Raw genomic sequence first — 26,819 nt, 5'->3', positions numbered from 1 at the left:
TCCAGGGTGATTTGTCCGTCCCTGCTGTGTCACCACTTAACCTCATCCTTTTCCTTTTTCAGGGGCAAAAGACGTTTCCTCCTGGTCTGATTAATGCTCTTCCTAGATGAGCTGGCTCAGGGAGTAAACCATTAAAGAAATAGCTTTATCTGTTATTTATGTAGGAACTTTCTGAGGAAAAGCGGTCCTTGCTTCACTCTCCCCTGCCCTCTTCCTCGGTTTACAAGCCATGCCCAGTTTCCATCGAACCACTTCACAGTTGCTGTTAACCATATCTGCTCTTCCAGTTCATCAGAGCTGAATAGAAAGCGCTCCAAGGAGAAGGTACGCATTTGCTCCAGACCCAGGCTGGCTTTGCTCTATTTTTTGTGAGTCTGGCCAATTCTGTGGTTCCAGGTGAGACTGGAAATGTCCCCATGCCTGGGGCCTCTGTTTTGACTCTCCAAATGAGGCCCAGTGGATAGAAAAGCTACAAATCAATCTAGGAGTTTCATTACCTTCCTCTTCTTTATTTATTTTCATTTTGCTCCCTTCAGGTTTGATTCTGTCTGCTCTTCAATTGAAATTTTATCTTTTTTGTCATTTTCCAACTCAGGTCAGTGATTTTTTTCCTTTCCAAACCAACACATTCCCTCTCGCCTTCACTCCTTCGCTCTGTCCCTTTTCTCTCTCTTTTCCTCCACAAAACAGTCTACAGGACCAAGTAAAGGCTTTACCACCCTAGTGAATAATTAATCTCATCTGACTCTGTAACTCAATCCAGGATCATCAAAAAGTCTGCGTGTTTTGGGTCACTAATAAAACAAAACATTTTTCTACTTTTAGATTTTACTCATTACAAAAGGTTTTGCAATTAACAATGAACAATACTTAGTGCTGGCTGACCATTTTACATAGAAAAATCTTTCCCATGGGAAAATGCTAATTCGTTATTTTCGTAGGAATTATCTATTTCAGATAACTTTATTTTCATTTTTCTGTGTTTTGGTCACTTAAAAAACCCAGCCTAGTTGGGCATGATGTTTTGGTTTTCCCGAACTTTTATGCCAAACCAATTTTCTGTAGCGTGAGTTTCAACAAGAAGTAGAACATCAAGGAGTCCTATGGGAAAAAATGCTTCTGCTGATATTTTAATGGAAGCTGATGAAAATACACCTGGGCTGCTTAAGACTCCATGGGGTTTTCTAGTTTCTGCAAGGAAACGTTGCTCTGATGGATAAAGTAGATCAACCGCTGAGAGAAACTGTAAGGAAAAACAGCATTGAAGAATATAGCGATGGCGAGAGGGCAGAGCACAAGAGGTATGGGTGATGAGCTTTTGCTGAGGAAGGTTAGCTAACCAAAGGACTAAGGGCAAGTCAAAAGACCTTTCATGGCGTGGCTGTGATCTGTGGTGTGGGTGAGGCCGAGTCCTATTTTAAGCTTCTCCTGTAACCAGATTAAAGCTCTAGTCATGATTCCCACATTGCTTGGATGCAGCGCCGGGAGGTGAATGACCACCGTGGTTCCTCGGGGCTCTCTGCCAGAGCCAGGGGATAAACTTCTCTTCTTTTGGGCTGCAACAATTTAAACAAGTCAGAGCATTTCTTAAGCTCTGAAAAACACCGCCTAAAACTTCTCCTCACGCCCAACCAAGAGAAACGCAGGAACGACCACGCTGACCAGGGTTCCAGGGGTTCTGAACGACCAGGGACCAAGGGTTCTTCTAATTCCGTGCCTCGCCTTTGCAGCAACGCGCAGCAGATGCCTAGGGGAGGACATACGGAAGAGCGTAGGAGAGATACGCACATCCCACCCTTGAACTATTTGGACGAGGGACTTCCCCAGTCAGAAAGGACATTTTTCTGACAGGGACCAACCTCTGCCACGACGGTGGAGGCCGCGGACTGGGCAGGAGGAAGGCTCGGTGGGTGATTCATGTTCCAGGGCTGGTATCTGGCAACGAGTAACGACGCAGGAATTGGGGACGGGGCGAAACGGGAGCTCGGCGAGGGGAACGGCGGCCGGGCCGGGCCGGGCCGGGCCGGGCCGCTGCGGGCGGCGGGGCCGGCGCTGGGCGCGCAACCGTGCGGCGCCGCCTGACTGGGCCGCGGCCGGGACCCGCCCCGGCCCCTCGCCCGCCCCGCGCGGCTCCCCCCGCCCGGCGCCCGGGGACGGGGCGGAGGCGGCGGCGCGGGGCCGGCCCGGGGCGGAGCGGCTGCTCGGCGGGGCGGGGGCAGGAGGGCCGGCGCGCCCCGCCGCCCGCCTCAGCCGGCTTTTCGGCGGGAGCCTCTACTCCAGAGTGCGCGGTAGCGTGGGCCGTCCGCGGGCCCCATGTGGTGCCGACATCACTGACATGGCGGAATCCCCGCCGAGCCCTCCTGGCACTCGCTCCAGCTAGCCGGGACTCACCGCCGCGCCCGGCCCGGCCCGGCCCGCCGCTCCGCACCAGCCCTCCGCCAGGTAAGGGCGCGGCGGGGGAAGGGGAAGGGGGTCCCGGGCGGGAAGCCCCGCGGCTCGGCTCGGCTCGGCTCGGCTCAGCTCAGCTCGGCGCGGCGCGGCGGGCAGCCTCGGGGAGCCGCGTCCCCCGCCCCGAGGCGCCGCTCCCGGTCCCGGCTCTTTTGTTCGGCGGCGGGGCGGGAGCGCGGGGCTGCGGCGGGACGGGGCTGCGGCGGGACGCGGCCGCACTTGGCGGAAAGTTTCTCTCGCTGCCCCCCCGCCTCTCCCCGCCCGGGCCGTGTCGCGGCGCCCCGGGGCCCCGCCGGCTCTCCCCCTGCGCGGGGAGCTCCGCGGCGGGCGGCGCCGCGCGGGCAGGCGGGAGCAGCCCCGCCGCGGCCCTGCGAGGGGCTGGCGGCGGGACGGGCCCTCCGGCACCGCCCGGTAATCCCGAGGGGCTGCCGGTCCGGCCGCTGTCATCGCCTCCGCCCGGCCGCCTTCCCCGCCCTGCCCCGCGTCGCGCCGCGCCGCGGGTACGGCCGGTGCGGCTGCCGGGGAGGGAAAGCCTGGGGAGAGGTGGGCGCTGGCGCCCGTGCCTGCGTGCGCGGGGGCCGGCGGCACGCGTGGGTGTGTGCGTGGCGGCGCCTGCCCCCGGCTCCCCCCGAGGCGGGAGGATGCCGGTCCGCGCCCCCGGCTGTGCCCGGGAGCCGGCGGGGAGAGCGGCCCCGCTGCCCGGGCGGGGGACGCCGGGCAGGTGAAGAACGCGGGGCTCCTCCTCGTCCGCAGCTCCCTCCCGAAACGTCTGGATCCAGGGGGCACGGTGGAGAAGAAGCTGGAGAAGGGCGCGAGCGGCTTCTCCCGGCCCCGTCCTCCCCGCCCGGCTCTTGGCTGAGGCGGCTTTGGGAAGGAAAACCCTGGAAACTTTTTATTTTGCTTGCCAGACACCTTTTTAAAATGGCATGCTACCAGGAGACGGAGTGAAAAAAGAAAAAGTCTTTTAAAAGCTTAACCTCTCTCAGGTTAAGACCACATCTGCATCCCTCCCCTCTGCCTTCCCCCCTTCCCGGTTCTCAGAAACGTTCTATTTAAATAAGGTTTTGGCTAAGGTAGCGCGGCTTGGAGTTAAATGTAATGAACCATTTATCCCATCTATATTTGTAGAATAAAAGGCGGGGGGCAAGCCTGCCTCTCTGTATATTAGTAATTCTGTATTTTGTTTGCATTTCTTTGTGTGAATACCTAAAAGGACTGGCCTGACTCCTTGAAGTGGTAGTTGCCCCCACAGATGGGGAAACCGAGATATGGAAAAATTGAAGTTTCTTGTTTGGTGGTTTTTTGGTTATTTTGGATTTTTTTTGTGTGTGCTTTTTTAATTTGACCTCAGTGCTAGATTTGTGAGAATAGAATTCATGTATCCCAGTTCCCTGTGCCCTAATCGCGTTTGCGGTATCCCCTAACCGCTTACCCTGCAGAACCCAGGGCTCAACCAGTACGTTCCTGAAAGGTGCCAAACCAGTCTAACTCGAGCTTAACAATGTGCTAGGTAATGGGATTTCAAACTTGCACACATTTTTAAGTCTAGAACACGATTTCTCAACCTTTTTTGCAGCTGAGCTCACTTAAAAAAGGTTGAGACTGCCAGGCCTGGCAGTGCCTCGGTGCCTGCGCTGGTCTGGGGCTCTGCCCCATTCTGATGGGGAGCTGCTGGTCTGGACATGGATGACACAATGTGTGCTTGGCTGGAAATCCGGATAAAGGCATCACTTCCATAAACCTCAGGAACCAGTGATGGGCTGCCTCCTATGGATGGAGGCATCTTGCTCCTCTCACCCGGTCCACCGGTGGTCTTGCCCATCTACCACCCATGCGTCTTTCTCGGCAGTAAGAGAACATGCTGCCGGTGCTCCCAGTAAGAAAATGATTCTTGGCGGTGTTCCCGGGGTCATTTCGGGTCTTGCACAGAAGCGGTCTGTTAGTGCTTTTCTCCTAATCTTCAGCACTTTGTGGTTCCCTCTCGTTAGTTCTAAAGCAGTTGTGCTTTGTGGTTGTATTGGGACCCTGCTGTGACAGAAACGTTTGCTGCCCCAGAAGTATCGCATATTGTTCTTCTCAGTCCAGTATCTTTTACTAGTTTATGCTCATAATGTAGCTCAGAGATGAGTCTGTGTGGAAGTTGATCTCTTTTACAAATTTTATTTATTTATTTATTTATTTATTTATTTATTTTGACCCATCGGGACTCATCTGGTTTGGGTTTGAGGTCACTGCTGGGACAGCGATGAGAAGGGTTTTTCATACTGTTAGCCTATAGTTGGCCAAAGGATAAGAAATAAAGAAAGTTAGCATCCAAAATAAGCTGATATTCTGCTATAGCCAAGAAGCTCGGAGCTGTAACTCCATACCACAAGCATTTTATCTTTACTCTTGGAAAAGTTTATAACTTCCAATCTGAAGTGTGTTTATTCTGGCACTTTTTTTTCCCCCTACATATGGTATTTAGTGAACTGAAAGAAGATTTCTGCATCATACCTCTTTCTTAGCAGAGAATTTATGTTTTTTTCTTTGCACTTTATACATTTCTTTAAGTCCTCTGATGAGAGAGAGAAGCAGTTAAACTTCTACAATTCATACATCTGTGCAAGAAAATATATACAGATCATGCAGCAAACTTCCGCATGTGTGCGGTTGTATTCATGAACTTTCTAATTAGTATAATTGGCTTTTCCCTCAGAAATGTAGGTTGTCAGTCTGGTGAGTGCTAGCGCAGAAGCAAAGTTTACAGTATGAATAAACATTTGTAGTGTGAGGATCTTAATTCCTACAAAATACATATAATTACATAAAAGTCCCAGAGCCTGTGTACAGCTGAATAAAACAAATTGCTCTCCACAGTGCTTTTCTTCTCAATATAGTTTGCCACTCCTCTCAGAAGGAAAGGCGTGAGGGCAGATGCAGTGAGCTGTGGGGAGCAGCGGGACTGGCAGTTTGGGATGCCCCGGGAGGGCAGCCTGGTCTCTCCACCAAGGAGGCCGTGGTAGCGGGTGTTAAGTCTGGAAATTGAGCGTCCCAATGCATTGGAATGGTTTTATGCAACACGCTGCAGGTTATCGAAGTCCCATTTGTTTGCAGTAGCCTCTAGTGTACAGCAAATAAAATAAATAGCAGAAGAAGCCAGCAGACCCCTGTGTAAATCTCAGCTGTGCAAAATACCAGCAAGGCAGAGTTTCTCAAACGTGCTGCACAGAGGACCTATGCCTAGGTGATCTCTGTGTTGCTGAACGGCAGCAGTTGAGCGGTGGGGGATCCCTTAGAAACAGGAATATCAAAAGTCATGTTGTTTACGGCCAAGGTTTAGTGTCCCTGTGTGATCCGTCCCGGGAGATGGAAGGTATGTGGGAAGAGGGAAGTTCTTCAAACAAGGCAGTGGAAATAGGAGACGCTGGATACACAACGGTAACAGGCCATCTACAGGCAGGAATGTTGGTGTGTCAGCAAGCAGATAACTCTCCAAACAGCTTCCAGCGGGGATGCGGGGGTTTGCATTTTTCCCAATTTATTCTAAGCACCTCTTTGCAAAATTAGAGTTGGAAGCCCCCTCGCCGTTGGATTACGGACAGCCAGGGAAAAAGCACAAACTAATTAAACGTGATTTATTGTGGAATTTGTAACAGTGTTGGAGAGATTAGTTGCCTTTCAGAAATGCTGCTGCAGATGTTAAATCTGTGCTCTTCTCTGGATGAGAAATGACGGTGCTGTTGAGCAAGTACACAAGACAAGCATAGTCTGTGTTAAAGTCTGTTCCTGAACAGGAATATTCCCGGGGCGTCCCAGGTAGTGTGGCTTTGAGCAAAACTTCACGGTGCTTTTAACTGGGAAAGGATGGCATGCCTTGCACTTAGAGGTTAAAACGTACCGCTTCTCCAGTGACATGCTTTCTGCATTTGATCTAAGGAATCCTTTGTTTACAAGTAAATTGTGCTGTTTGTTAGCAGATAACAGACAAAAAGCCAACTACAACACCAACTGTATAAGAAACATTCCTTATTTGTATTTTTAGCGGTGACAGTTTATAATGGTGGTATATACTGAAAGTCACCATTTGGATACTCTGCTTATTAAACTGCAGCTATGTATAATGTTATTTATGTAATATGAAGCAACAAACAATTCCAAAGTAATTGTCTATTTTCTATTATTTTTTGAAGAGGACAAAGATTGCATCTAATAGTGGTATGTGGCATTTGTTTGTCCTGGCATCTGCTTCTAGTTCCTCTGGAAGCTACTCAGTAGAGCAACAAGATGGATTCAGGAGCAGAGCTTCTGCTGTTGTGTTTTGGTGGTGGGGTTTTTTTTTTAAATTTTATTTTTTGTTACATTTAGGATAACTGAAATCAAACACTTGAATTCTCTGGAGATGAAGGTGATAGGCTTGTCTGATTTCTCTATGCTGACTTAGTGTATAGTTATTCTGTGGCAGCAATGCACATACCTTAAAGCATGCTTTATGTGTGAGTCTCTTATAATTGCCTTATACGTAATTATGGACATTTCTATTATTAGATCCTTGCAAAGGACTCTAATAATAGAATGTGTGTATGTGTGTATATATGTAGTTAAACATATACTTCATGCTTTCAGGAATGTTTCATATGGAATGTTTTGAAAAGAGAAAAAAGAAATCGCTCTCAAGAGGCTGTTAATAAAAACTTCAATAAGCAACAATTTTAGATGACCCTCGCCACCCTCAAAGATCCTTGGGATATTGTGGACAGATTTCTCCATGCTTTCAATCTAAACTAGCAAAATATCGAATGTGTTCTGCTTAGTTTGCAGCTAGTTCTCTGGGCCTCTGTGCAGCTGTGTCAATTTTACATGGTTGTTCCCTGTTCCCCACTCACCCACTAATAAAATGCTAACATTTACAGTCTAAATCCCCGTGTTATCTTTTGCCCCGAGTATTTCTGCATGATTCTTTAGTCAAGCCCCACACTGTAGTGAAGTAAGATGGTGTGATTATTTTGGACCTTGGTAGCAGAAACAGCATGGGAGCAGAGAGTTGTCCTGATTTGTTTCAGGATCACCTTACTGTTTTTCTTTAGTGTAAAATTAGTTAGCCGCTAGAATTTATTTCACTTTATAAGTCACTTTTATTGTGGAAGTATATGCCTATTCAATGGCAATTCATATAACATAAGTGACCTTATGCTTGCTGACACTTGAGCTGATGTGGATATGTTACTAAGTATTATGCATTGCTCCTTGCTCGTTTTTTATTTATTGATGTGGAATAATGCAGCAGAGAAAAAAAGATGATGGTATTTGTGGATAATGAGAGCGTTGAACAGGTTTCCTTCTGGTCAGCCTGTATTTCTTGCAGACTCACGTAATGTCTACTCACAGAAGAGAAAGAATTGCTTTCAGTGTCTTGTTACTAGCAAACGTATGGCAAGCAGAAGCATCACGTTATTAGAATAAATTAACAGAGCACAAGCGACATGGAGCTGCAGAGGTGGTGGATTATTTGAGGTGTGTAATGCCTGAACTCAAAAGCCTGAATAGTGGCTTTTGTCTGTAAGTACCGATAGAGGTGGTGAGGTTGAAAAGCAACAGCACAGCTTGGGCTTGACTTAGTCATGAAGTGTGTTGCTGGACCGTCTGACTTAGTATTTTGCCTTTCATTTGATGTTTTAGTATCAGGAGTAATGGCTTAGATTGAAGTGGGAAGTGGAAAAAAATCCTGCTTTTGTGACAAGATAAGGCAAATTGGGATATACCACGTACCTGATTCTTCTAGATCTATTTCAACTGGATGCAAGTTTGAGACCCAGCTGAATACGTGCATGTATGCGTTCTTCTGTTTTTGTAGCAGAAGGATGGTTCCATGGTTGGTGTTTTGCTTTGAGTTGTGTGTTTGCTTGGCTCAAACAGTTAAAATGTTGTTCTTGTTTTCCCCAGTTCTTAATCCACTTTACTTAACACGTATTAATATTCTGTTCCTTTGTGTGATACTCTAAAGCTCTGAGGCAATGGTTTTATAGTCTAATTCCAGTAGATACTTTCTACCCCTTTTTTCAATTTGTAATACAACTAATAAAAAGGTAAGCTGTTGTTTTTCACCAAAACGTGTTGGTGCTGTTCCTCTAGTGTACAATGCTGCCTTTAACTGTGGCTACCTTGGAAGCGATGGCTTTTAAGGTGAGAAATTTGTTCCTACTCAGTTGCACTGACTGAAGGATGACAACACATTTTTTGAGGGCTAGTTTTCACTGAGTCATCCCCTGAGCTGGGCAGAGGGGCACTCAGCTGCTGTCAGATCTTCTGCTTTGGCAGGTTAACTAGGAAATTTGTTTTCAAAGCCTGCCTTGGGGAGAGGAGAGCTACAAGTCTCTATTTTCTAATGCTGGAAAGCGTTAGATGTGGCAGCTCAAAGAAAAATGAATGAAAGAAAATAACTGTTTCTTAGTCTGGATTTTTACAGAATTGGCTTCTGCTTTAATGCGTTTTCTTATTCCTAGGACTCCTGCTTTTCTCAGCGTCCCATCTTGCCCATCCTTTTTTAGCACGGTTATTCATTAGCTACCCATGGTTTCCGATACTAAGATAGGGTTTTCCTTTTAATTAAATCTCTGTATGATTTATGTTCTTCTGTTGGTTGCACGGTTGTTAAAAGTGATCCTCAGCCACGCGGCGAGGTTACTTCTGCTCTCGCACTCCGGACCGGAGGCTCGGGGTGCAGCATTTGGTGTTGCAGAAGAAGTGTCCCTCCTGAGGGGGGGAGGGACATCTGACAATCCATGTGTCTGGGGAACTGAGCAACTGGGTACACAATACTTAATTTGGCACAATGTTTTCTCTTTGCTGGCTTTTCTTGAATGCTTCAGATGTGGGTGAGGGAGGGGCTGCAGATCTGTGTTTGTGGCACGCTGCATTCCCTTCTGTCCTCTTCCCTTTTGCTTCATGCTCTTGTTCCTGCAATGGGTGTGACGTGTGGCCTTTGCATGACTAAAAATGCAGGCATGTGGACGCGAGGCTGTTGTATAGGAGGAACGTGTCCATCCACATGTGTAGTGGGGGTGTGCCCAGCGTTACAGCCAGGGTGGCCGTGTCTTGGCTCCGAGGTGGGTACAAATGACACAGGAAGGCTGTGGTATATGGTCCTCGAGTACTTCAGAAGAGTCCAAGTGGTCTGATGTGGCAGGACCACAGGGCACTGCTTTTGGATCATAGGTTGAGTCATTGTTGATGGGACCTGCCAGCCAGCCATGCAGGGAGAGAAAATCCACGGGTGTCTTCAAAAGCTGGTTTTGAGGAATGGGTCAGAAGTTTTCTGGCTTGTATGGTAAAGGGCGTTCATGGATGAAGAGTGATAGGGAAGGAAATGAGAAATTGGAAAGGTAGTGAGGTGGCCTTGTGTTTTGGCCGTCGTGTATAAGAGGGAGCATTAAGGCACAGAGGTGGCAATGTTGGAAGGAGTTAAGCTGCGAGTGGCTTGCACCGCTGTGAATGGCCTACGGAGAGCTTAGACTTGGAGACTAACCCAGAAGCAGGCTGAGCTGCAGGAAGGTTGGTGGGGTTTATGGGCAAGAGAAGGGGATGGCCAAAAAAAAAAAAAAAAATCTTTAAATTCAAAATAAATCATAACTTTCAGTCTAAGTTGTCAGTCCGTTAGAGAATGGTGCTTTCACTATGTTTGTGTTGATATCTGAGCGTGCATATACATTACATGGTCTCCTCTTAAAAGAGTGGCCTTGTGTGATTTGGAGGAGGAGAGAAGATGGCACCAGTGTCACAAATAATCCCCTGTATAAACTCTGGAGTCTAGCAACATTTAAGATTCTGGATCAGTGCAAAATGACTTGATAGCTGAAAGAGCGATCTGCTTTGTGCCCTGTGACCCTGCAGACGTTCAGCTCTGCTCTGAAAAGGTCAAGCCTATTTTGTACTGGCAGGAAATGTATGTTAGATGTTTTGAGGATAAAGGGTTAATTTTATAGGAATTGATGAATGTGTTGATACATTTGTAAGTCTAGCTTGTTTGACACAGTCATTTTCTCACTGTTCCCTAATCAGAAGTTAGTGATTTAGGTTACTGTAGATGCTTTCCTGGTCTTGGGTGATACTGATGAAAGTAACTCTCAGAATAAGCAAAAGTGAAGCATAGTTTTCTGATACTTCTGTGTTTCACTTACACTCAAGCAGGTAGGTGGCTCATACCCGTGGTGCCTCATTACGCAACTTTCTATTTGTATGTTGTCCTCTGGGTTTATTTGTTATAAAACTAAATTACATTTTAGTTGGCAGGATCTCAAAACAACAACAGAAACCCAAGAAACAAACAAAAACCTTAAAGGACCAAACCCAAATGACTCCATATTTCACATTCTGGTTAACTTCAGATGTCGCTGAGCTAACAGTGTCCTGTGTTCAGAAGTCAGAAATACGCTATGGATTTTGCCAGAGACACAGGTAATGTCTTGTTGCGTGACTCTTGCGGAGTGCTGTGCGGCACTAAGCTGTTCCTGGCCATGGTGGGAAGGTGAAGTGCTATAGCAAGGTAGCAGCTTACAGCTCACTGAGTTTTTGCTACTATATCAAATGTTCCAGTTTTGCTTCGTGAAGGTCTAGAACCACGTTCTTACAGGACTTGATACGGAACACATGGATTATGTTACTGATAGCTGACCATAACCGATACACAAGAAATCTTATGGCTAAAGAGGAAAAAGGTCAAATTCTGAGATTTTCAACAAAGCAAAAGTTCTTCAGATCTTGATGTTAAATTGGACAAAAGTGATCCGAGTTGTTAATGTTGCTCGTGCTTACATACAGTCACCATTAATCCTTGTTTCTTGTTATGTCAGCTGGTGGCAAAATTAACTTGTTTGATTCTGCTCCGTACATACTTATTTTTGCAACTCCATATGCTGCTGTAACAGATCTTTATTATTGCTTGTTAAGTTCACTGGTGCTTTTAATGGCTGCACAAAAGATAAACATCCTCTGTGACTTCGTTAGACATACAGTGCAAATTTGTTGTTGCTGATTTGAAGCCCGTTCATCAGGTCAGCGTGCATTGCAAGCAGCTGTACGCTAATTTTAAGTGTCTTCTCTCTACAAGCTCTTGTGTGTGCGGTGTTTTATCTTTACCCTTTCCTCTCTAGGTTAACCGAGCTGGACGTGCTTGTCCAGCTGTTCCAGCTGCCTTGTTCAATGGGCAGGAAATGGTGATGGGGTGGAAATTAGGCAATCCTACCGAGTGCAACCAAAAGGGTCTCTGATCTCTTCCATGGCAGCCACTTCTGGGTAAAACATGAGAGTCGAGTCATTCAGATACTTCTGTAACCGCAATCTATTTAACGTACAAGACGGCTACACTTTAATTTTTATGTGTCTGAATAGGTTGCTTCAGTGGATGTGTGAGAGCTGCTATGTTACTGCAAAGGCAATATTTGTGGATATAAAACACTGAAGTTAGACATCAACGGTTTCACTTCCTTTTGGCATTTCTTGATCATGCAGTCAAACAGGATGATATTATGCTCTGAAAAGTTGCTGTAAAAAGTTTTTCAGTTTCTCAGACCTTCTAGAGTATCACAGTGTTGTCCCTCCTAGCAGATCTGGGTCCTTTCTCATCTGTCTTAATGAATCCTTATTTCTCTATTCCCTTCATTCTTCCTTACATTTTTCTAGACTACAACGTATTCATTTCAGTGCATCCTGAATTGTTGGGTTAGTGTAAGGGGACAAAGGTGAGTGGATAAATGGTTGTAGTATCTTCTGAAATGTGAGAGTTGGGAGCTAGGAAATACGGATATGTGAAGACAATAAAAATGATAATGGAGTCGTTTGCAAGTAGAGCGAGTGTATTATTTGTGGCCCTGCCATCATTTAAGATTCTGTGGTGTTCTCTAAACGAAATATAAGCAAATATAATAATATGCTCTCTTATGTGATTGAGTTTACTTGAACAGTGATAATACCACCTTTGAGCAAATTTGATATATCCTCCTTACAGGCAGTGACATGGCTTTACTGCAGCTGCAAAACTGGGCAGCGCTGGGTAGGGATGAGGTGCTGCTTTCTGGCTGTGGGTTAGCGACGTGGCAGTGGGAGATCTGTCCTTTCACTTCGGGAGGGAAATGCAAAGCTTTGGCCTGGTGCCTGGGCTAGCCTAAGATGGTGAGAAAAGGTTTTGTACTCAAGTTAGAAAGTATATGGGGATGGCAGATTGGATCTGTCAACTTTCCTCCTCTTCCGTCTTCAGGAGAGTTCTTTTCTGTTAATTATATATATATATAAATTTTTTTAAAGGGTCTTAATTACGTGTCAGTGTCCTGGCTCTGTAGAGCAAGTGAGGTTTAACTATCATCTGGCGTTTCCCCAAAGGGCCGTGCACATGCAGAGCTGCCCCGGGATCGCTGCCATGGCAGAAGGCTTGTGGCTGCTCCTCCGGGGTGGGTGCTGCCTGCGCTGCCCTGCCGGGACCCCGCGTCTGCCCGATCTATCGTGTGGCAAGTGCGAGGCAATTTGAGGGAGCTATATGCAAAATTTAGGCAATTTAAATGAAGAAAATCTTAACAAGCTGACTGTCCGTAAAAATTTTGAAGAGTGCTTGACTGGTTCTTTATTGAGTATTTTATATTAGCTATATACCGTATAAAGTATCTCTGTTTTAGCATTTTTGCACATCCCTTTTTGCAGAAAATGTTTCACAACATTCAACAGCTTGTGCATTTTTGAAAAATGCAAAGGGATTTGGCAGATGGAAGGGGGAAGCAAATGAATCTGACTCTTCACTCATCATATGCGAAATACAGAGTTGGGAGGAAGAAACAGAAAAATACCATTTTTATCTATTCTCTTGAATATTAGACAAAGATTAAGTGTGGCTGCTATATATTTTTCTGCCAACATCATCTCTTCCTGATCTTTGTGCTCAATATTAGCATTGAGGTTTTTTTGAAGCAGATACAGAGGCTTTGCTGTGTAACTGCTTGCACTGCTTGCCCATGGTGTGAGTGTGGTCTGTTAGTGGTGATACAGCCATGAAAAAAGGCATGCACCAAAGGGTGGATTTTTATTTTGCTTTTAAAAGAGATGGGAAGGGAGATTAATACTATTTTGCAAGTCCTTCTGGGACCTCTTTTGGAAAATGTATACATTCCGATCACCAATGTTAGTGAAAGATGGATAAATTTGAAGTGGTAGAGTTGTGGGAGAGGGTTGCAAGCATGAGTGGAAGTGTAGAAAGCCTTTCTTGTAAGATGAGATGGAGAAATATTTAACAGGAAAGAAGTTCCAATGAACTTTACTATCTCTAAATCCATCAGAGATGTAAACACTGTGAAGGCGTACAGGACTGTTTAAGCCAAAAGCCAGTGTCAGCAGATGAATGCATGGATGCAAGCTGTCAATAAATAAAAACTTTTTCAGAATTAGATCAAACAGCTTAGTCCAAAACCAGGCCAGCTAACCAAACGAGACATCTTATGGCAAGCAGAAAGACCTAACTAATTTAACATATAGAGCTTTATGCAAGGCCACGGAAGAATATGTGGCTGTAGTATTTTCAGATATGAATAAGGAGCGTACAAGCGGCAGACTGATTTCAAGGAAGTGGGAGAACAGAAAAGGACCTTCCGTCCTGGAATATTGTGTGATGAAAATACTCGAGGCATTCGTTGCAACAGCAAAATTTATAAACCTGATCCTTATTTTTTTAATGAATCAAAATAGTAAAAATACTTTTTTTTTTTTTTCCAAGTCTGCTGGCACTTGAAGTTATGCATGTGCAGAGCTGTACACTATTGGTGTTGAAGCTTTGATACGGCTGCAGTCATGGTGGAATTTCACTCCGATATCCTGTTACTCATACTCACTTTTATTGATAGAAGGTTCTGATGTAACATAGCTTCAGCAAAGCAGATAGGCAGCTTTCAAAGAGCTTTGAGCATCAGGTCAAACAATAAAGGTACTTTCCAAAACCGCTTTGTGAAAGTGGTGGATCACTTATCGGAGTAAGGCCCAGAGGTTTGTATCCAAAACTTTACTAATGGTAATCTCTAGGAAGGAGCGTGTTAACTTTGGGATAATTGCAAGCTTCAAAGCAAAATCAGAATACAAGATAAGCTTTCTTTATGCTTTGGCTTAGGGGAAAAAAAGTAACAAGATCAGTGTTTCACAAATGTGAGTTTAAATATTTAAAAATCAAAATGTCTAAATTTATATTTGCTGATATAAGATGGAAGTTACCCTGAAATACAGTGTAAAAGCTTAAAAAAAAAAAAGTGAAATAAATGAGTTAACAGATGTGCAATGCCGAAGTAGAAATATTTTCAGTGATACGGAAAGGAAAATCTAAATTGGGTCACCTGCAACTTCAGAATTGGCTGTACAAACAACAAATTACTACTTATGCTTGCACCAGTACTCTGGAAAAGGAAAAATCAGCATGTCGTGAAGGTATTATCTAGCTAATTGCTTGGTAGCTGCACTGAAATTGCTTTAATACTGGCCTGTGGTGTTCCTTTTCTCAGCAGAAATGCTTTTGTCAGGCAGTAGTTAATGTTTCTTGGAGAGAGGAGGATGCAGTGAGTCCTTCTGCAGGCTTTCATCTGAGTGTTTTCCTCTTACAACAAGGAGTCACAGGAACTTGTTGACAAAGCTGTTTTCTGTGATTGACCTGAGGTTTTGTTTTGGGCTTTTTTTGTTCCAAAGAGTCAGTTTTTACTTAAATGAGACAGTGTTGATAATATATTTAAGCTTGTGTGATGTGCTTTCATTTCTGACCTATGGGGAGGGGAGGGGGGGAATTATTTTAATTGTCTTTATGTTAACGCAGAAGAACTGGGAGCTTGTTTCCATCCATCAGTGCTGGAGACTTGAAACAAAAGCCAAGCAAACTTCCAGATGGTTGCAGATCCTGGATGCCAGCCACTGCCCGATGCAATTCAGTATGCCTGCCTCTGTCATTTAACTGCTTACAAAACAGCTGTCTGCCCGGCTTACGAGCGCGGGCTTTGCCTTTGTTAGCAGTCGGTTGAAGGAAGAAGGTGAAGCAGTGTGGTGGGGCAGGAGGGGTCCCCATGGGGTCCATGGAGTCCTCGGGCTTTGGCCAAGACTCCTTGCCAGCGACGTAAGGGTTGGCTTGCGAGTTGTCCAGGGTTATAAAACGCCCAGCTGTTGACTTTTAAAGTTGTGCGGCTGGGCAGCTGAAAACTTGGATGGGCTGGAGGATGAGCTGTATTGACGGAGGAACAATGGTTTCACAAGGAGGCACACGTACTCGCCTCACCCCCTTTTTGGGGCCTTGCGTGTGCGCTATCTGAAATCCTGCCACTAATTAAAAATCACAATAAGCCAGTGCATTTAAAAGTGGGGGGTTTTTTGTTTTGTTCTTTAAATTTTAAAAGAAAGGTCTCTGGCTGGGGAGTTAATGAAACGACTGGGAACAGCATCTTGCATTGTGGCCACTTGCTCAATAGTGGTTGAGTTGGTGCAAAGTACGTCAGAGTTGATTTTATTGTTCTGATGGGATTTCAGCCCAGTATGGTGGGAGAAGAGTTAACTTGGGTACTAGGAACTAACCCGGCCTCGGGGGGGAAAGTGCTGGTGGGGGGGCAGGAGCTGGCTGGAGAGCCTGGCTGGGAAGGGGAAGATGGGCTGCGGGAGCATCCCTGGGTGGGCAGGGGACCTGCCGGCAGGTTGGTGGGTCCTTGAGCGCAGGCAGCAGCAGTGATCTGTGGGGTTTTATTTCATGGTGGCTGTATGTGGGTAGCTGGGTAGTGTGGTTTAGTTTCAGTCCCACCCACGATCTGCTAAGCATTTCCTAATTTAGGAAGGTCTGTATGAAAAATTTGCAGTGTAAAGTTGTAGTTGTTGATGTGGACTGCCAAAATAGATGCTGTGAACTGATAGTTTTAATTAGTATTACTGGCCAGGACAGGCTGTCAATTTTAGTAGGAAATCATTAAATAATCGTCGGTGAATAACCAATGTGATGGTTCCTTTGCTCTCAGGAGATACCAGAGCACCGAACAGAGGTGATGCATTTCATTATTATCCCCATTTTACAGCTGAGCAAACAAGACACAGAGGTGAAATAACTGGAGATACTTGCTTGTTGGGGCTTGCTCCAGTTGAGGCTAGACTAGAAATCCTATTAGTGGTCTGCGTGTGTCTGGAGGTTTCCCTTCCCAACACGAGACTTGACAAGCCTCCCGGCTGCGCCTGTGTGCGGTTCGAGTACCTCTGAAAGGCTCTCCCAGAGGAGGAATGCTGACAGCTTAATGTGGCAAGAGGGCAATAACTATTTGCCTTCTGTTGAGTATATTATATTGTATCTGTAGGAAATCTTTGTAAAAGGCTGACTTGTTACGGGTAAGGAGGGCGAAAACGGTTTTCTTACAAATGCCAACTAAGTTTTTGCAAGCTAATAAAATTGTCAGTAAGCAGTACAACATACGCTTAATTTAGTAAGGTTATGGTTCTTTTTTAGAAAGGATAAAGTTATCCTGGCTTGCTCGTAACTTTTATTTCTGGTGAGCACATAAAGTCATATTTCCATAAGAGGAGGAAATACTGTTCCCTTCCCCTGGCTGATCCGATCTACTCCAGTAGCTAATCTTTAGATTTTTGTTTTTAATGTTGTGCCCAACTCTGCTTTGCCTGGCTGCTGCTTCTGCTCACTGGTTCTTATTATTCTTTAATGTCCGATCCTTGTTGGCCCTGGGACCATGTAAATGAATCTCGCACAGTGCTAGTAAGTCCTGCTGGTGTGCCATGCATCGAGCAATTGGGTATGCCTGCACCCGTAGTGTGGCTGATTCGCAAACAGTGTTATCGGCTCGCGGATTAAACCGTGGTCAGTTAGCTGGCCAGCTCTTAATACGTTGAAGATATTTCATTTTGATTGTGCAGTGCTAACTCTTTTATCAGTGTTGCGTGGTACTAAGTCAAACGCTGGCTACAGAATATACGCATGCTAACACAGCTATCTTTCCAACCAAAGGTGTAATCTCGTCGGAGAGTGCACTTGGATTTGTTTGACAGGACATGTTTTATATAGAACAACAATGCTGATTATGTTCATATCTTTGAATTCCTTATCACTGGAATCCTACATTGACTTGGTTGTTTTATCTGAAAGCTGTGCCCTGCTAATGGGCTGTAATTACACTGGTCATCTTGCTTCCCTCACAGCTGCTGGCTACCATGGCATCAGCGCCGGCTCCCCTCCGTCCCGCTGCATCGGTGCGTCCTGTCGTTGACAGTAGCTTAGGCATTTCCTCAAAGGCTGGAATCAAAACTTAATTGCAAGATCTTGAGGCTGACTTGGTCACTGAGATAATTCATCAGTTTGATACAAGTGCATTTTTTTGCTTCTTTCCAAATACTGAGTGAAAAAAATTTATTAAATACTTTTTTCCTGCATTATTAGCCCTATTTTCACTTCTGTTTTGCAGTGAGGTTATATCGCTATTAATTTCAGTCCTTCCTAGTTTATTTTAAAAAGCAGCTTATTTTCTGTTGTGCTGCAAGTCATGATTTTTTTTTTGTCTGACTTGTCCTGACTTCAGTCTTGGTTTCACTTACCGGTTTTCTGTAGCTCTAGTTCACTTTCATCACTGTCTGTTCTTCTTTCTCCCCTTTATCCCTTTTTATATTGCATTATGTTTATATTGTCTTCATTTTACCACTGAATTGGGATAGGTTTTTAACCAGAGTTTCCCTCTTTCTCAAATGAGGGGATCATACTTTCTCTTTCATAGTTGTCTGTCTTAAAAAAGGGGGGGGGGATTTGCAGTTGTCACGTTATAGTTGTAACTTGAATTTTCTTTCAAGTCAGTTTTTCCTCTCAGTTCTCATCAGTTTGGGGAAATTAGCAGGTGTTGTTTTAAACCTAAACTGCGTGTACTAACTCCAATTAATCTCCCTCTAATAATGTTTGATTGCTGTGGCGATTCAAAAGCTCTCATGGGATGATCCAGACTGATTCTGCGAAGATGAAACTTCCAGCTGTTGGGTGTTGAGAGTGCAGAAGCCAGAAGGATAGGAAAACACTGAGGTTTTTTCACACATCTTATATATGTTGTGCGTGTATGGTGTAGGGAAGTTTTGTTTGCTCTTGAGCTATGTTTGAATTCCCTTTGTGGTGTAAATCAAATAATTCTCTAAGTACGTTGTAGGCAGTGGAGGAAGGAAACGGTTTCACAAGTGTTTGCTGTATAGAACTTGGCGGATCACCTCGGTTAAGTAGTTAAACATCATGATATTAAAAAAGGAGGTGCTGCGATCCAACTCCGCATGTATATTGGTAGATAAAATACTACAGATGTACATCAAAGTGCAAGTTCGTGGCCTGATTACACAGCTCTAAGTTAGTGCTGCTACTGAAAGGTCAGTCCTGCCTCCAGCTCCCTTTATTCCTATCGCTTCTCTTGTTTTACTCAATGAGTTAGACCCCTGGGTTGATCTGGAAGTTAACCTTAGATCTGACTTGCCTTGCCGCTGGGCGAGTGCCGTCCGGCGCAGGCAGAGGGGCAAGCAGGGGGTCCGGTGTGGCTTTGCTGGTGCTGGCCTGGCATCGGGCTTGCTTCAGCCTTTCCTGAACCTGCGTTCAAGCAACCCAGCTGTGGCTTTTGAGCCAAGCCAATGATGGTGTGTGATCCCTCCTCCTGTGCTGGCCGCGTACCGGAGCGGGGCACGGCTTCCCGGTCCCACGCCGCCTCCCCGGCTGCGGCAGCACCTTCCCCCCGCGGGCAGGGGTGTTTCTGCTGAGGTTCGGTGCGAGGGGGAAACATCCCTGTTTAAATGGAGAGATGGTGTATTTTACTTTGGCTTTAGTCTTTTGGTACTTGTGTTGTTCGAAATCAAAGCGTCGGTGATCATTCTGCCTGTCCGCCAGTCTCGTCCCCTAACCACCACCTCCCACCCTAAAGGAAAAGGGTTGAGAGAAGGTAAGTGCAAAAGTGTTTCAGGTAAAATCTCCTGGTCTCCTCAGTGCTCTGCCGTGCACGTATGGGGCAGCTTTCTCTTAAAGGTTCCTGTAGTACACCTTAGCAAGTGATGTGCCGGTTAAAAGAACAGCTCGACTACCCGGTTTTGATTTAAATTACTTGTTCTCCTTCAGTGTTCATTTTAGCTACCTGTCCCGATACCTCATTTTCTTCCTCCTTTGAAACTGTCTCTGCTCTTTGTTTCTCCTATTTGAAGAGACGGGCTTTCACGCCCTCTGTACGAAAGGCCGTCGGGAAAGATCTTCCCTTTCTCTTCCGAACAGCTTGAGGCGGAGATCTTGTCTGTCTTTATATTTACTCACTGCGAAGCGCGTTGCACTGAATAGCAGCCACCTCGCCTTCCTGGAACAGCGTGTGCTGCAAGAGCACAAATATCCGGGCTCGGTAGAAAGGCTCTCCTGCGGGCAGAGGTGCATCTGGGCTTCTCCTGCGGACAGGGCGTCCCTGGCAGCCCCCAGGACCTGCCTTGTCTCTCCTGCGTTGGTTGAATTCCACATTAACTCTGCGTGGTAAGAATATCTCCTAATGATTCACTGCTAAAATTTGGTATTTAATAGCTGCTTAGAGGCAGAACTTCTATGGGAAGGAAGAGTTTATAGATAAAGGTTGGTCGTTGCTTGTTAATTAAAGTCTGTCTTTTGTCAAGGATAATTAGCATTGGGAAGAGATAAACGAAAGTTCACGCAGAATACAGCTGAGCTGTAATCTGCTTATGTTAAAGCCTGAAACAGTGAAGGGTGCGTTTGACTTGAAGTGCTTGCCTGCGGATCTTTGACTTTGTCCTTACAGGGGGAGGGATAGCAAGCTTTGAAGCGCAAGCACAACTAATGCTGAAATACCGAGGTATGAATGAATAACAGAAAGCTATCTATAACAGAGATATCTATATTGTGTGTTGGATTCCAGGTGGTATACAGAACTATTAGATTATTAACAGCCTCTCCTTTTACTAATATCCTGGTTGGAAATCTCAGCTACTAGGATGCATCCAAAAGGAAGCATGCTGAGATAGGGAGCAACACTTAATTAAGTCTGTTTGGTTTTTCCACCCAAGAATGTAGCCCTTAGGTCATGTTTTCCTATACGTGTGTGTATATAGAGAGAGAGGTCTGCCCTTAAAGCGATGGGCTAAACTTAACTGACTTCAGCTGAGTTTACATAGGTTCACCTACACTATGGCTGCGTTTGCACTCACTGTTCTTCACTTGCATCATCGGAGACTTGGTTTCAACAGTAGGCTTTGTCTTGCCGAAGGGTGGGTTGAATTATTTAAATGTAGGCATGAGAGAGAGAGAGCTGGGATGCCGGACGAGGAATGGGAAGGTCTGTGTAATGCAGAAAGAATTCCAAGCATCTTTTTGGTTAATTCTGTTTTTTAGAGGACTGCTAATGTGGCTTGATGGGAACTTGCATGTTGAGTGCAGCTTAAGGTTTCTTGATTATTTCTAAAAATGGTTCTCTAAAGTCTTCCTGAAAATCTTTTTGAATTGCAAGTAATTGTACTTAAGACAAAACAACTCAAAAAACTCCATCTTTTAACCTTTACTATTTTCATGAAACCACTGATAATACTTTGGCAAATACTCCAACAGTGAGTCTATTTTACTCCTAATGAAAAGGAGCCCTGATCCCACCTGCTTCAATTAGGCTTATGCTCTCCTACTCAAGGACTGAATTTTACTGCGCTAGATATTCTGTACTGAAAAAGCCTTATTTTTCCTAACAATTGGTTTGATTTTATAAGGAAAAACATATTTTGACAATATTTGCAAATGCTACAACAACATTCCTCTGCAAAATGTACTGCTGCTGTTTCCAGGACACACAGAAAGATTTTGGATGCTGCATTTTTGTTACTGAAGTAGTGATGGTAACTTAGAATTAAAGAGCAAACAAACAAAATCAACTTGTCAGAAATGGACATCAGAAACGTCCATTATATTTGGCACTTAGGCTCTATGAAAATGAATTTGGAAAAACGTCTGAGGGGATGTTATATCCTCTGAAATGCTCCATTGTATTTTCCCTTTCCCTCACCTTCCTACTGATGCTTATCTTCCATAGAGATTATTCAGGTTAGAATAAAAACGGGAATTTGACAAGCATATAGGTAGCCTTTTCTCTGATGCACATCAGCATAGCTTCATTGTTTTCAAGATGTTTGTCCCTAAAACTGTTAAGTTTTTAAGCGGTTAAAATGACACTGTCAGTGATCTGATAAGCTTCAGTGGCTTTCGTTTAGATTGTACATTCATGACAGATAATGTCAACTGATAACGTTGGAGAACTGTTTGAGGGACAAAGAAATGCGATAATGGGGATGGATGTTTTTGAACAAATTTACCCCTGATGAATTCATACCTGTCCACACCAGTTTCTCGGTAGGCTTAATGATTTTGGAGATTGAGATGCTGCTTTGAGAATAAAAGCTGAGGTTACAAGAGAGTATACAACTTATATGAATATTGGAGGAGAACTCAAAAACCTTTTTTTTTTTTTTGTCATGTCTTTAAATGAATTTTGTTGCATAAAATTGTCTTGGATGAAGCCTTGAATCTTGTGAATTTGGTTCAAGTTTGTCAATTAACTTCAGTGGATTGAAAAGATCTCATTGAACCTCACCAGAAAGATTTTAACCATTGTGTCAGTTTCTTAACTTTTTTCCTCTTCAGTATTGCTCAGCAGTGGTGTTTAGTTGGATTGTTTAGATTAAATTAGGAAGTGGCATGGTTTTTTATAGGTCTGTATTGTGTTGTACACTTGAACTGATGGTGTATAATTAGACACTTCATTTTGCTTCCATTTGACATCTTTTAACTAATCAGTTACTTGGGTTCCTTTATTTTGCATTATTCTATTTTCAGTTGATTAAGTACACTCACTTACTTCTCTAAGGGTACAAAATTAAGAACATACTAATTGCACAACAATTTTGGCATGTGTAGATTGCCTCCGTGTCACCTAAGGACAAAGACTTCTCTACTTACATTGCTGGCTCTCCTCTCCATGCCCTGTGGGCACATGTGTCAGAGCAGGCGCTGCGCTCTCCAAATTCTCTTCCTCGCTCCTGCAGTCTAGTCAAAGCTTGTTGGCAATGTCTAATGTAGGTACTCACCCTTGGAAGTGGCTTGATCTCAGCTTTTAAATGTGCAGAACCACTAGTTCAGTGGCTTTGGAGGCTTGGTGGTGGGACAGCAGGGTGATCTCGAAGGAGTGGAGACCCAAAGGTATCGTGTAATCCAGTGGTGTGACACATGCCTGGAAACCAGTGGGCTTCATCTAGGAGCTGTCATGAGGTGAGTGGGCAGTTGTGATGCTCTCTGTTCCCGATATGAGTAAATGGTGATTGTGGGTATTGAACGTCAAGGAAATAATGCTGTGGCTATAAAATATTTGAGTGCAGTATTTCTAGAAGCAAGTTTCCCCCAGGCATTGAATGCTCTGGAATAAATGTGAGTTCATTATGAAATGCTTGCTCTGATTTGTGAGCAGGTCAAGATGTAGTGTGTTTTGGATTTTGGTTTGAACATAAGTTATCCATGTGAGGCACCGAGTAGGATCTAACCTTTGCCAGCTAACAAGGTGAAGCCAACAGAAATGAGAAAAAACACGATAATTTTACTTTTGTTGCTGCAGTGCTGACTGAAGCCTGAGTGTGTCCAAGCATCTGGTGTTCGGACAAGATACATACTTCTTTTTGTACAGCTGTTTTTCAAAGGGAGTACTTACTTTTATAAAAGCTGGATCTGTGGCCATAGTTGGGTAAATATCTTTAGGGGTGCTCTGCCATGAGAGGAGGTGCAGGAGGTTTCTCTTGTGAAAGTGGTGATTTCTCTCTTCGATCCTCTGTAGCTGTTTACAACTGTATCTGTATGTTTATATTTGGACTGTATTAATAAAATTCCCTCTACTATACTTACGTGTGAGCTTGTGTTAAGGGTGGTGTCAAGGTACCTAGAGGCAATGGCCCTGGATGTTGTGGTGGTCATTGGGTGTTGAGTTCAGCATTAAATCAGCCAGGGTTGGGAGAGTGCGTTAATGTACACGTGCTGTCGGGACACAAGGGTCAGTGTAGCGGGACCTTACCTTGTAATGGGTCTTCTGTAGCTGTAAGCTTGTCAGATGTTGCAAATATGATTGACTGAAGTGAGAATATCCTTTGGCTAAGGCTGTATTAAAACACTCTGAAAAGTGTGATCGTTTATGGGGTACTAAAAATGGTAGCTGATGTTTTTTGAAGTCTTCTGCAAATGAAGCATTACCTCTCTGTTTCCAGTGAAACCACAGTGATTTGGAGTTCTGATAAAGGAAAGAGATATTTAAATAGAGACTAGCAAAGATGTAAAGTGGAAGTACTATTTATTACTGGGGCTAGATTTGGATGCCTGTTTTAGAAGAGTAATAAATGGCACTTAGAAACCTGTAGAGAAATGTATTTTAAAAAGATCCAAGTGTCATGGCTGCAATTTTGTGCTGTAAGAATTTTTGCTTTTCTTTCTTGAAATGCTTGCTTTCTTTTGTTGAACAGCTGCCCTCATTCCAGAGATGGCAGCCTTGGCTTTACCTCAACTGCTCCTCTGCATTTAGCTTTGGATATTGTCTGTCCTCGTCAGAGGAGGAGACAGCGAGCTACTGAAGTGTCAGAGTGCCTTAAGGGGATTGAATCCTGAGTTTAATACGAGTGACTTTTAAGATTTGTCTGCTTTTGGTTAAGAAACGTAAGCTACTGGCTACTGAGAAAATGTTAGATGTGAATCATTGACTTGGATATTGTTTTATGGGGCTTGAAGCTGGTCAAGCAGGGGAGAGTTGCATAGTAAGTTATAACATGACTATCCCCCAATATCTACACTATATAATTTAGGTGACTTCATTAAAAGCTTAAGATTTCTGTACAGTGACTGTTACCCCCAAAAACCCAATTATGAACATGTTTGTTTGGCTACTGGTTGGTTGTACGGGGAGCCCAACTTAGGGGTGGATTAGGCACCAGGGGCTACAGCACCAACACTCTGCAAGCTGCTTGAAGACCGGTCAAGCTTTCCTTTACAACCATGTGTCCGTTACCATAATTTTTGGTGCATTCCAGTGAATGAACCGGCTCCGTAACGAGGGCAGCCGGCGTGGGCTGGAGCCGTGCTGCTTGTCCCCGCTCCCCTCCTGCCCATGCTGCTGGCAGCTGCCTGCCGCAACTAGGATCTGGCTCTGGAAACGGGACAGGATGTTTGCTTTTGTGGAGTGCAGTTGTTGAGGAAATTAAATGAAGGGATCGCTTGAAAGGCCAAGCCACCTACATCAGATTAGGCCATTAAGATGAGGGTTGTGGGTGTGATTTAAAGCACCTTATCAGGAGAGGTTGGGGAGGACGTGCTCTTGAAAGCCAGCATTGCTTGGGAAGCTGCGTCGCGTCTCTTCTCTTTGGGCCGCAGTGCGATGGCTGGGGTTGAGTACAGAGAAAAGGAAAATCTTAAGGAAATCTGAAGGAGCTGGTTTATCCGAAGGTGTGAGGCTGCAGCCACCGCGGGGGGACGTGCGGGGCCCTTCCCGGCCGCCTGAAGGCATTGCACACCCGCTCGCACGCCGACAACTGGCCTGCGCAATGACAGATAAGGAGGAATGCGCAATATTTTAAGTATCATAAAGCTGGATATCCTTTGCGCAGGATATTTCCTGTCCACAAGAGTTTATTTTTCAACAATATTGTTGGCAGAAAATCCACAAAATGGAAGTGGGGGAGGGAAATGTGCACATTGCAGAAGATGAGAAGTTTCTAGTTTTCCGATTTTAAGTGAAGAAGTAGGAAGGCTTTGGAGAACAGAAAAAATACATGCCCCTTATGTAGTGGTAAATCACCAGTGCACATTGAACTGCACATTGAAATGCAACTGCACATTGAATATTCAGTGATTTGTATTTATCACCGTCAACAATGTACAGCAATTAACCATTAGATTCTTGAAAAAAAGAGGCTTTTGAACATCATGATTAAAAAGGTGTTTACTTCCAAGGAGGGCTGAGCCTCGGGACAGGGATAGCCAGAGCAAAGCACTCCAGGACTGACTTCCACCAGGCTCTGTTGCATGTTTTGCCTTTGCGTTCGTAATGAATTAAAGCCTAAATCATAAAGCAGGATTTAATTGGTGATTTGTGATCTGTTTAATCCCGTAGTGAAAGTAAAGCGTACTTAGCATTGCTGCTGCCTGCTCCCCATCGACTGCAGGGTTCGCTTGCAGTGCGGCGGGGTCAGCACCCGCCGGAGCAGCAGAGAAGTAAGGGCTTGTAGCTTCCTGCTATGAAAATACCTTTGTAAGACTGTTTGTATTTGCTTCCTTCTGTAAACTTCAGATAGAATTCACTCGATCTCACGAATGTGGCTGCATATTCTGGGATAGCTGTTTCTAACAAAGACCTACAGCTATTAAATACAATGAGAATTTATTGTTTACCATAATTTTTCCTTTTGGTTTTCTTTTTTTTGCGTGTGTGTGTTTCTAGAAACAAGTATTTTCATAAAGGATTCATTTGCCTGTAGACATATCTCAAAGTTACCAACAGATATTTAGCAATTTAGTAAAATTTACAGAAAGAAGGCGGTGTAACAAAGAGGAGAGGCATTAATGAAGTACCCCTGTTCCTATCTTCCCCGTGCTACTAAAAAGAGAAAAGAATTTGATAGGTGTGTGGCATTCTTAGGGTTTATAGCTGGACTTTGTTTTTGGAAATATGAGGATTATGGTGTGTGTTAAACTTCTTAACCCATTTTCTCTGCATCCCCAGCACCCAAGAGAAGGCTTCCTAAAACAACACTGAACTTACCACGCTGAGATTGCACTTTTTGAGGCTGGAGTAACATGTTATAACAGAAATCCAAGTTGATGAGAACATTTTAGTCGTGGTGCAAAAATGATCTGGAATCTTTGGTATGTGCCAGTGGCAGGAGCTGCACTCCCCAGTACACCGCTCTCTTGAAGCGCCTGTGTGTAAGGCTTTGGGATACGGGCACGCTGTGCTGTAAGACTGAAGGACACACTGTCAGCCTACAGGTTTTTGTAGTGGATTAAATCCAGGAAAACGAGAGGGAGAAATTGAGATTTTTCTCCACCATTTTGCTTTATAGTCTTTAGTAATTCTTTGAACTCACTTACTTCTGAACATGGTTTAAGCATTCTAAGGATCTTAAGATAAATGAAGGTAATTATACCCATTATGTAGATGAACATGTACGTGTGTGTGTGTACGTACATATCTCATGACTTAGGTGATGATCTCAAACCTCCGTCATGAGATATGGGGAGAGTAAGACCCTGAATGTAGACCACAGGAGGTAAAGCTGCCAAGGGAAGCTGTAAAAGTAGTTATCAGATTTATTGTACCGATGAGCAGTGG

At 44.5% G+C, this 26,819-nt stretch overlaps 1 protein-coding gene across 4 annotated transcripts in view; it reads left to right on the top strand.

Annotated features, from left to right (window-relative positions):
- The first annotated feature begins 2,244 nt into the window (after positions 1-2,244).
- Positions 2,245-26,819, top strand: part of FNDC3B (fibronectin type III domain containing 3B) — a 215,028-nt gene continuing 190,453 nt past the window's right edge. For 2 of the 4 annotated variants that reach the window (XM_072868988.1, XM_072868987.1), the window contains exon 1: positions 2,246-2,442. The gene's annotated coding sequence lies outside the window, so the exon portion shown is untranslated. Of the gene's footprint in view, positions 2,443-19,925; positions 19,943-26,819 lie in introns of those variants that run through there. The other 2 variants (XM_072868986.1, XM_072868989.1) reach the window with 2 other exon arrangements.

This window comes from Ciconia boyciana, chromosome 7 (genome assembly GCF_034638445.1).
Source record: "Ciconia boyciana chromosome 7, ASM3463844v1, whole genome shotgun sequence".
Taxonomy (NCBI): Eukaryota; Metazoa; Chordata; class Aves; order Ciconiiformes; family Ciconiidae; genus Ciconia; species Ciconia boyciana.
Note: the sequence above shows the minus strand (reverse complement) of the source record. Positions and strands in the feature narration are given on the sequence as shown.